The sequence below is a fragment of the Homalodisca vitripennis genome, chromosome X, assembly GCF_021130785.1.
Source record: "Homalodisca vitripennis isolate AUS2020 chromosome X, UT_GWSS_2.1, whole genome shotgun sequence".
NCBI classification, from domain to species: domain Eukaryota; kingdom Metazoa; phylum Arthropoda; class Insecta; order Hemiptera; family Cicadellidae; genus Homalodisca; species Homalodisca vitripennis.
In genome coordinates, this window is record NC_060215.1 from 39,817,314 (window position 1) to 39,829,414 (window position 12,101).

Genomic DNA, 12,101 nt, shown 5'->3' on the forward strand with positions numbered 1-12,101 from the left:
TGGGGTGTAGTCATTTTAGTAGCTCCTGCATCATCAAAGGCAGCTGGCACTGTAAGGGCGTTGGGCCCCTTAAAAAGCTTAAATTTTATATCCAAAATCTACACGTTAAGACCCCCTAATATACAAATCGACTTAAAATTGTTAATGCTAAGGTTCAGGTTTAAATTTTAGATGTTTTAACCGCGCTAAGTTCACCCATAAACCGCATTAAAACAGTTAACCCAACTTTTGTTGAAGAGTACTAATGTTTACAAAATTACGGAATTTAAAATATACAAGTCAGTATAATTTTATATATTAGTCAGTATATTAATGATATATATTTTAAATTTCGTAATTTTAAAACATTATATACTTTCCTTCGAAAAGCCTCTCACGCTGTACCTAAATATCTTACTAATAATTAAAACATGTTTTTCATCATAAAACCCTTTTGACTATCTATACAGAGTGTACCATAACCGATGTGACACATTTATACTCTGAATATCAGAATAAGGCTTTTTCTATTTTATAAAGATCGTTTTCCAAAACGAACCATTTCGAAACTAGGGCCTCCTAATTTTTAGAAAGTTAAAAAAATATAAAGAAGGCGCTCTGTTCAGATAACTTGTGTAAAAAAGAGGTTCTCAGTTTTACTACTTAGAGGGAAATGTATTATACATTCGTAGTGTGAAACTCTCCTGTCAAGAGATAGGGATATCAACTCAATCCCTTATGTCCGCTGGGATTCTGCCTGGAACTGTTCATATGACTTCAGCCTTGCCTCGAGTTTTGCACCGCTGATGGAACTAACTACTTTTGGTGCCTCTAAGGGTCATTCGGCCTTCCCTGTCCACCCATGTTTAGCACGAAGGACTGCTTGATCGTGGATATCATCCTTCTTTTCATGTATCCTCGCGGCCTATGTGGGAACTCTGCTTTCTTCAGCGAACTGCCTGCACTTGAAGGTCGAGTGATCATCCTACTCCCCTCCAGGTAGTACGTACACCAAGAAGACCTTTTACAATTGTAGTTCGTATTTTGTTTATGACGATGGAAAGATTGTGAAGGAAACATGATTTTTTCCGGACAAATGCCATCTTTCAGTGATACAAAGAATCACTGTAGTCGTAGGAGGTTGGTCGGCGAATGCAGGCATGTTGCGAACTGTATTCTGAAGTTCAGTTTTAATAATTAGTGTTATGTTTTGATTTTTATTAAGTATGTGTTTTGGAGTTAGTGAAGTTGACACAACATGGTGGTTTTGATTCCTGACTTACGCGTGTCACAACGCTCTGGTTTGATTTGTTTATTTGACCTAGTTTGTAATTATGTGTTAGGTTAGTTATTTACCTGATGAAGAGATCATATTGCAGATCTCGAAACGTAGTGTTTTTCTGTACCATTGAACGATGGCATGTAATTTGTAGTGCAAAATTATGTTTAGCCATCATAAACCATCCGAGTTCAAATATTTGTTTTTAACTAAGTCTCCCTTAAAATAGATATTATTTTTCTAACTATGCATATTATTCTGTAAAATTATAATTAGCCACAGTTACACATCAAATATTGGATTTGTTCGATTGAGGAAATTCAATACCTCAAATTTTTATTTTCATGTTTCACGGTCGAGAAAATTGAGTTTGAAAGCGGGAGCCTCCACATTGAACTTGCCATGTCGGGAACTACCAATGGGAAGTGGGAAGATTACTGAAGAACTAAGTTACTGAAGGTGGGAAGATATGGGAATGATTATGTAGAGTCTCGAGTTCCCTTGGTGTGGTACCTTCTACTAGGAGATACACAAAACTCTCGATAGGGTATTGTTGGTCGATTTGTGTTAATAATATTTAATAAAACCTTAATTTTTCACATTTTCTACAGTTTTTCTTCCGGATAAAATCACCGACCCGAAGTGTTTTATCCTGAAAATATCCTAGAGATGTGTGACGCGGAAGAGGAGCTCGGTGTGGATCGCCCGAGGTCGTCTCCCGTATCACAATGGAGCGTGGGAGTGGATCATTGCCAACAGGCGGAGATCCACTGCCATATATCTGTTAAAGTTGCCAATGTTCCAACTCGCCTTGTATTGTTATTGAGATCGCATTTAGATGCAGCCAGCTCGCTGTTGGCATCCAGGTGGTTTTGTTTATTCGCTGTATTAACAAGTTAACATCATCCGCTCTTTCGACACCTCTTTTTTCTTCTATACTGAGAAGTGCGGATTTCGTGGGTTAACGTACACATCGGTATCGATACGTGTTAGCGGAAACACGCAATAACTTATCTCACATGTTCACTTTTAGATTAGAAACGAAGGTGTGTTTAGAAGGAGTGGATATTTATTTCCTTTTAACAGCAGCACTTGTTTTTATCATAAGTACCGTACTCTGTGATAATGTAGCAATATTATTTTTAGCTGTAAGTGCCTTTTCAATATATTACAAATTAGTTGAGTTGTAAGTAGGCGTCTTTGCGTCTTTCTCGTGTGCGCAATATTGGTAGACCGCAGTATCGATATACGTTATTACGTTGTTAAATATGACACATTCTAAATGTACTGTTCTCTCCAGTTAACTTAACCACTTCTACACAATCCAAACATGTTGTATGACTTACAATCCAAAAGAACTGCATGTTCACGGGCTTCGCTCACTTGGTGCGTAAGCAAAGAGCGTGTTGCCGTCGGTGTGGACATTTTGAGTTAAAAAGGGTTTGATCGACGACGCAAACATGTAACGGTGTATCTTGTCATGTTCCAGTTAAAGTCATCCACCAAAGTATTGGACACTAGAATCAAACCATTGCTCACACTATGGTGTGACCAGCCCTGTGGCTTATGTTAAGAACATTCTACTTTTTAGAGGTTCTTGTCATGTAACGTCTTTCCAACAACAGCTTTACGATGATTGTTAACTTCAAGGTTACCTCTAAGCCATTATTTAAAATCAGTGAACGAATCAAATGTCTGTAATAACTCCTAAGTACCTGCTTTCATTATATCTTTCACTGATAACTTTGAATATTAAACTTTACTACAAGCGGTAAAGCTGATGGCCTTTGTATATGATGGTATTAAGTCCCGTTTTAGCTTTTTCTTGCTCTTTCCCAGTTTCTGGAACTCAGAAATATTTGGATTCTAATGAAATTGTATTCTCGCCCGAATGCGGTTTGTGGAAAAATCTGAAACTGCACAAAAGAATACCTCCTACGTGAAAGAAAGTAACTGAATTCATAATAATCACTTATTTATATACCACATCAAGTCTCTTCTTTTTCAACCAGACTTGGTTGAATTGTGTTATCAGATAACGATAAAAGATGGTATAATTAATGAAGCTTTTAGGTTGTGTGGGCATTTGGTTTTTGTAGGATTGATGTTCACAACTTGCCTGAAGACTGAGAAACTTCTCGTACATTTACAGGAATTTCGATAAAAGTTGTAATCAGGCCCAATAAAATATAGCTGGAGGTAATATTACTACAAGATATACAATATATTATTTTTACGGGATGTAAATGGGTTATGACCTCATGGAATTGTGTTTTTAATTATTGAATTTAAAATTTCATTTTTAATGAAATGTAACTTTTTAAATGACATGTTTCTAACTAAAACATCAATTAAAGGAAATTACTTTTTTTGAATAAAGCACGTCTCTTCCTTCAATAAAATTTTATATAAACAATGTTAAAAATCAAACCTTCAGCCATTTTTCCGAGAGATTGATAATAATATACCTGCAAATAATACTTAAGATGTCTATAACTTCTCATGGAATTACCAATGGTTTAATAATTTCCTCGTATTCAGGAAAGATATCTTGAAAACTGGATTAAACCATTTTTTTATGTATACGTGACGGATTATCTATTGCAACACTTTAAAGGAAATCAGGCTGATCTACTGACACCACTGAAAATGAGGAAACCTGCAACACACCCATGTTCGAAATGATAAGTTTATTGTATAATGCGTTGGAACTGTCTGTAATTATGTGGTGTAACGTATGTATTGGTTCTGTCAGTAAATTGATATTACCAGTTCGAGTTAAATTACTCGCAATTTATGAAACACATTAACGTAGGTAACGTTTTTACTGCACAACAACCATTAGACGCTGGTTATTTTTATTTTATTTTAATTATTATTTTTAGTATTAAAACACAAAATCAGTCGTTCCTTGTATCTTTCGTTCATAAAAAAACGTATACACTTTTTCTGCTCAATACATTCCACTCTACACAGCGCTAAATAAAACACAACAACGCAATACATGTTTGACATCACACTAATCAACAAATAGACCATATGGTTTTTATTAGTAATATTATTATTAGTATAAAAAAACACACAAAAATCACTCGTTCCTTGTATCTTTCGTTCATAAAGAAACGTGTACACATTTTCTGTTCAATACATTCCACTCTACACAGCGCTAAATAAAACACAACAACGCGGCACACGTTTGAAATCACACTAACCCACAAATATACGATATGGTCCATAAAGCAAATTATCTTTCAGCTACTCCATGAAAAACTCACTCAGTAATATCACTCTAAAATACATATGGATAAATCATTACTGCTAATTTATTTTATGGATTCCCCAATTACGTGTTTATATATTAAGGCTAAAATTCTAGAATTCATTCAAAGCAAAAAACAAAAACGATGACGCGAGTGCAGTTGTCTTCGATTAAGAATTCTAGAGGCATAGTTGGACGCCTCCTCCATGTTCGGAGTTGTGGTGGAGGTCGCCGCGCCCGCCTCCGTCGCCCTGTCACAGGTTATACCAGTCACGAGGTAAGACAGTCAGCTGATTGCCTCGACTCCTCACTGATAGCGGGGCTGTCTTACTGATACCACTGAACCGACCGCACCTACTTCTCCTAGCCTCTACAGGTATGTCTGGAGTATCCGTCCAAGATAACTAACTATCTGCATTAACTATCAGCGTATTGAGTATGCCTAGTTTGAAAGCTACTTTCTATTTCTCCTTGTGCAGTACATTACTTGTGTTCTCGTACTTTCATTTTTTTATTGCATCGCTACCCGAATAATTTCAACCACTTACAGGAAGCAACTCTCATTGACCTCTTCTGTGAAAATGTTGCGATGGAAAAATCTAACTTTACACTTGCATGTAAATAATAACTTTATTTCTATATTTCATATAGAACTTTTACTAACTTAATATATCTGAAACAGGGAATTTAATTAAGGACTATGATCAACCATCGACAATAAAACATAAAACTTATGTCTTCAGCAAATTTTGTTTTTTATAGACGATTGAGAAATTAGGTATTGTAATATTTCCATTTAAACTAAGTTCATTTTGTGGTGACCAATCGGTTTTAAACCTCGTAAATAAAATAGCCACTATTTTAGAACCAAAAACATGTTTCTTTTGGGCACGGCATTATCAAATGCGGCTATCCTTGCTAAAGCAGGCTACATAATCATAAACCTAGAAATTTTAATTTACACAGTTAGACCGTCTCAAGTGACCTTACCCGAAGCGAGATAGTACATAATTAATGGTTGGAACATTTTATTCGTTTCATGTTATAACCCGTTTTTCGATAATAACGTTTCTAAGGTGTTGCAATTTTCCCGTGATGTGAAATTTCATTTTATTTTGAAGTTTAATTGATATGCTATTGATAAATACATTGTAATAAAAATATAACTTATCATATGCTGAAAACTAGTGCAAAACTATCCTCTTGTACACTTTTATAAGCATAATAGGAAAGAAAAATAGGAAGCAAAACCAAAAAAGACTTCACAGTAGGAATGTTATTGGTAGAAAAGTTTGAATTTTGTGCTAAAATTTTCGGATTTGTCGCGAGTCACACTTTATCTAAATATTTAATTTGTAATGTCTAATTCGCCTTTTCTCACAAAGTTACTTATGTAGACATCTGAAATCTGTACTGTAGCTTTATATTGTACACCGAATGTTCTTAATCAAATCATTAATTACTTTCAGTACTAAAAATTTGTAAAACGTTTCAACAATATACATTTTTAAAGCTTTTCAAATTTTGTTACACGAGTAGAACACCCTTTTTAATTCATATATTTAATTTTATATGATAGTGGTAAAAAGCAAAATTTCAATTTATTGTATTATAATTTTTAAGAAAACGGCACGTGAACAAACCAACCATATTTATTTATTAGCTACATATATAGGGGTACTAGTGATTAAAAATTCCCAGAGGTTTTATAAATTGTAATACTTTACTTAATTAGTAATAATAGTGTTCAAAGCTTTAGTATTTTAATGTATTTTAGCGTTTTCCCCTGTCTGCCACTTTTAATAGCTTTTTTCATTATTTCATTGTAAATGTCAAGCTCCAACTTAAATCGTCAACATTAAAAATACTGTTAAATATTTGTGTATCCACTTTAATATATACTTTGCCTGATTTACAGTCGGTTCGCAGTAAAACACATCTAGATGTAAAACTCGCTAAAACCCCATATAACGATATTTATATATGAAATGGAATTGTACAGGATTGCACCTTTGAACAGTATTAGTACTTCTAAGCCACCTGTAACGAAAACAAATACAAATAAGTGACACGGAAACCACAATCGTAGAAAGTTTCAGTCGTAGTTCTTGTTGGCTCTGATCATGTAAGTGAACCTTTTTCATCTCTGATTTACCGATTTAAGTGTGATTAAGTGTTCTGTGTTTTGTGATATTTCATATTATAAAAGAACTTATAATGTGGATTGGCTGTTCGTAACACGTGTAGTTTATTTACAGACCGTTTACTTGAACATATCTCGTTGCGGACCGTTCAATAACCATGATAAAACATGCACTAACAGCACGATGAGCATGGTTGTCCCTACGGAAGACGCTGAGTGGCACTGTCCTTGTAAGCAGCTCGCCTGCATGACTATTGGTGCTTCGGAGGTCATCGCTTCCAGCTGTGGCATGCGCGTGTTCCAACAGCTCGGCGATCACCGATTCAAATTCATAGCTCATCATTTTCAATTTGTCGTACTACCGATACCCCAGCCCCGTTATCTTAAGTATAAAGTGAAGTTTTAAGTATAGCTCTCAATTATGCCTATCCTAGTGGAAATTTCATGAAATGTTCATATAAATAGTTTAAGCTATCTTTGATCTAGTTACCTGAAATGAGCACGAAATGGACACTTCGCGTACGTTTAGAACGTACTAAAACATCTTTTGGTGTTACAAAGTTGAGTTCCAGTTCCAATGTAAATGATATTGAGAAAAACAAAATATTTATTAATGTACCGAACTATCTTAAGCAGGTAGTCCTCAGTTTCAGTGTAAAAAAACCTGATTAAGCTGGGCGTTGCCTGGTAAAGAGGAGTCTTCTTTAATGTTTAGTGGTTGAGGAAATCAAAGCGTATAAGTGGTGCTGCGATGTTTATTAAGTATAAATCATTTGTTTTAACAATAATCGGTAATTTCATTTTTAATTTCAGTGGGCTGCACTTTCCTATTTTTACTTTCTCCCATTTGGACAGTATAGAAACGAAATATTGCTATCGTAAAAAAGGTAAAATTTATGTATCAGTAAAATTATCCCCTTTGAGAGGATGCAATAACCCTTGGTTTATAATTTTAACAATTAACTAATAGACAACAATCTTGAGAATTTCTTGAAGATCAATTTAAATAGTTTGAGAACAATCAGTTCGCGCAGTATCGGAACTTTTATGTTAGTCAATTATGTTACCCCCTCCTCAAGTACAGAGGACATTAGTGTACGGTGTTTGCCCAGGCTCGGCTAGAAGGTCGGACCTTCGGAATGATCACGAGGTAGTCATATGACGCACGGCCTTGTACAGCCTCGACTAAACCTGCGCCCGCGTCCTACAGGCCTACATTTGTACCTCCGTCTGTCCCATAGTGACTGTTCGTCTTCTACTCTCTCTCAATCATCAGACCAACATAACAAACCTTTTATTGTCACCTCTATCGAACGCTACATGTACCTCCGTCTGTCCCATTGTGACTGCTTGTCTTCTACTCTCTCTCAATCATCAGACCAACATAACAAACCTTGTATTGTCACTTCAATCGAACGCTACATGTACCTACGTCAGTCCCATTGTGACTGCTTGTCTTCTACTCTCTCTCAATCATCAGACCAACATAACAAACCTTGTATTGTCACCTCTATCGAACGCTACATGTACCTCCGTCTGTCCCATAGTGATTGCTTGTCTTCTACTCTCTCTCAATCATCAGACCAACATAACAATCCTTGTATTGTCACCTCTATCGAACCCTACATGTACCTCCGTCTGTCCCATTGTGACTGCTTGTCTTCTACTCTCTCTCAATCATCAGACCAACATAACAAACCTTGTATTGTCACTTCAATCGAACGCTACATGTACCTACGTCAGTCCCATTGTGACTGCTTGTCTTCTACTCTCTCTCAATCATCAGACCAACACAACAAACCTTGTATTGTCACCTCTATCGAACGCTACATGTACCCTCCGTCTGTCCCATAGTGATTGCTTGTCTTCTACTCTCTCTCAATCATCAGATCAAGATAACAAACCTTGTATTGTCACCTCTATCGAAACGCTACATGTACCTCCGTCTGTCCCATACTGAATGCTTGTCTTCTACTCTCTCTCAATCATCAGACCAACCTAACAAACCTTGTATTGTCACCTCTATTGAACCCTACATGTACCTCCGTCTGTTCCCATTGTGACTGCTTGTCTTCTACTCTCTCTCAATCATCAGACCAAGATAACAAACCTTGTATTGTCACTTCAATCGAACGCTACATGTACCTACGTCAGTCCCATTGTGACTGCTTGTCTTCTACTCTCTCTCAATCATCAGACCAACACAACAAACCTTGTATTGTCACCTCTATCGAACGCTACATGTACCTCCGTCTGTCCCATTGTGACTGCTTGTCTTCTACTCTCTCTCAATCATCAGACCAACATAACAAACCTTGTATTGTCACCTCTATCGAACGCTACATGTAACCTCCGTCTGTCCCATAGTGATTGCTTGTCTTCTACTCTCTCTCAATCATCAGACCAACATAACAATCCTGGTATTGTCACCTCTATCGAACCCTACATGTACCCTCCGTCTGTCCCATTGTGACTGCTTGTCTTCTACTCTCTCTCTCTCTCATCATCAGACCAACATAACAAACCTTGTATTGTCACTTCAATCGAACGCTACATGTACCTACGTCAGTCCCATTGTGACTGCTTGTCTTCTACTCTCTCTCAATCATCAGACCAACACAACAAACCTTGTATTGTCACCTCTATCGAACGCTACATGTACCTCCGTCTGTCCCATAGTGATTGCTTGTCTTCTACTCTCTCTCAATCATCAGATCAAGATAACAAACCTTGTATTGTCACCTCTATCGAACGCTACATGTACCTCCGTCTGTCCCATACTGAATGCTTGTCTTCTACTCTCTCTCAATCATCAGACCAACCTAACAAACCTTGTATTGTCACCTCTATTGAACCCTACATGTACCTCCGTCTGTCCCATTGTGACTGCTTGTCTTCTACTCTCTCTCAATCATCAGACAAGATAACAAACCTTGTATTGTCACTTCAATCGAACGCTACCATGTACCTACGTCAGTCCCATTTGTGACTGCTTGTCTTCTACTCTCTCTCAATCATCAGACCAACACAACAAACCTTGTATTGTCACCTCTATCGAACGCTACATGTACCTCCGTCTGTCCCATTGTGACTGCTTGTCTTCTACTCTCTCTCAATCATCAGACCAACACAACAAACCTTGTATTGTCACCTCTATCGAACGCTACAATGTACCTCCGTCTGTCCCATTGTGACTGCTTGTCTTCTACTCTCTCTCAATCATCAGACCAACATAACAAACCTTGTATTGTCACCTCTATCGAACGCTACATGTACCTACGTCAGTCCCATTGTGACTGCTTGTCTTCTACTCTCTCTCAGTCATCAGACCAACATAACAAACCTTGTATTGTCACCTCTATCGAACGCTACATGTACCTCCGTCTGTCCCATTGTGACTGCTTGTCTTCTACTCTCTCTCAATCATCAGACCAACATAACAAACCTTGTATTGTCACCTCTATCGAACCCTACATGTACCTCCGTCTGTCCCATTGTGACTGCTTGTCTTCTACTCTCTCTCAATCATCAGACCAACATAACAAACCCTTGTATTGTCACTTCAATTCGAACGCTACATGTACCTACGTCAGTCCCATTGTGACTGCTTGTCTTCTACTCTCTCTCAATCATCAGACCAACACAACAAACCTTGTATTGTCACCTCTATCGAACGCTACATGTACCTCCGTCTGTCCCATAGTGAATTACTTGTCTTCTACTCTCTCTCAATCATCAGATCAAGATAACAAACCTTGTATTGTCACCTCTATCGAACGCTACATGTACCTCCGTCTGTCCCATAGTGAATGCTTTGTCTTCTACTCTCTCTCTCAATCATCAGACCAACATAACAAACCTTGTATTGTCACCTCTATCGAACCCTACATGTACCTCCGTCTGTCCCATTGTGACTGCTTGTCTTCTACTCTCTCTCAATCATCAGACCAACATAACAAACCTTGTATTGTCACTTCAATCGAACGCTACATGTACCTACGTCAGTCCCATTGTGACTGCTTGTCTTCTACTCTCTCTCAATCATCACACCAACACAACAAACCTTGTATTGTCACCTCTATCGAACGCTACATGTACCTCCGTCTGTCCCATAGTGATTGCTTGTCTTCTACTCTCTCTCAATCATCAGATCAAGATAACAAACCTTGTATTGTCACCTCTATCGAACGCTACATGTACCTCCGTCTGTCCCATAGTGAATGCTTGTCTTCTACTCTCTCTCAATCATCAGACCAACATAACAAACCTTGCTCCGTCTGTCCCATTGTGACTGCTTGTCTTCTACTCTCTCTCAATCATCAGACCAACATAACAAACCTTGTATTGTCACCTCTATCGAACGCTACATGTACCTCCGTCTGTCCCATAATGACTGCTTGTCTTCTACTCTCTCTCAATCATCAGACCAACATAACAAACCTTGTATAGTCACCTCTATCGAACGCTACATGTACCTCCGTCTGTCCCATAGTGACTGCTTGTCTTCTACTCTCTCTCAATCATCAGACCAACATAACAAACCTTGTATTGTCACCTCTATCGAACCTTACATGTACCTCCGTCTGTCCCATTGTGACTGCTTGTCTTCTAATCTCTCTCAATCATCTGACCAACATAACAAACATAAATAAATAAATATATATATATATATATATATATATATATATATATATATATATATATATATATATATATATGCATGACAAAGACCCTGATAAGTTTCAATTAATATTAGAATATTATATTTAGAATAATTACGTAGGTAATCACTTTTTAAGTAATCAATTTGTAGAAAGAATCTTTTATTTACTGAAACATTATAGTTTAATGAAGTGTAAAAAGTGTACTAACTTTTACTTTAAATCTGATCACCTAACTAGTATATTTCTCTGCTCTGGTATACTACTCATCCATATTACTCAATCTTAAATGTTCACTAGGATTACATTCCTAAATAAGGTTTTTATATGTACCGGCAAAAAATTGTAACCAGGTTGACGAATAGGAAGACACAGAATATGTGAGAAAATTAACTTGTTACATAAAACGAAGAAAAAGAATGCGAGTTTTTAGCCAGTCGACAAAGACAGTCGTGCCCAATGAAAGTATTTATATTATTATGAGCGAGTCCCGAAACCTTCAGTTTTGTCAAAACTCGTCATGATTCGTTTTTGGTCCAAGTTGATGTATTTATGTTATGTATACTGTTATGATCAGGCCGTACTAAATTTCGTAACCCCCCCCCCCTCGGTACCTATATATCAGAGCAAACATACTCCACAATCCACGTGGTCGTACATATTCTCGACCGCTGCACACCTTCAAGGTCTGTGTAGTTAATGGTAGAACTTGATTGTACATTGTGTGAGTTATAGCAACATTAAAGTTTCAGTACGGTTGTATATGTGCTTTTTACGACA

General features: G+C 37.2%; 1 protein-coding gene across 3 annotated transcripts in view; it reads left to right on the forward strand.

Moving 5' to 3' along the window:
- The window catches only part of LOC124368942 (V-type proton ATPase 116 kDa subunit a1-like), a 148,291-nt gene that overhangs the window by 75,904 nt on the left and 60,286 nt on the right, over nt 1-12,101 (forward strand). For 2 of the 3 annotated variants that reach the window (XM_046826502.1, XM_046826504.1), the window contains exon 1: nt 4,770-4,893. The exons of the other annotated variant lie outside the window; for it this stretch is intronic. The gene's annotated coding sequence lies outside the window, so the exon portion shown is untranslated. Of the gene's footprint in view, nt 1-4,769; nt 4,894-12,101 lie in introns of those variants that run through there. 3 annotated transcript variants of the gene reach the window in all.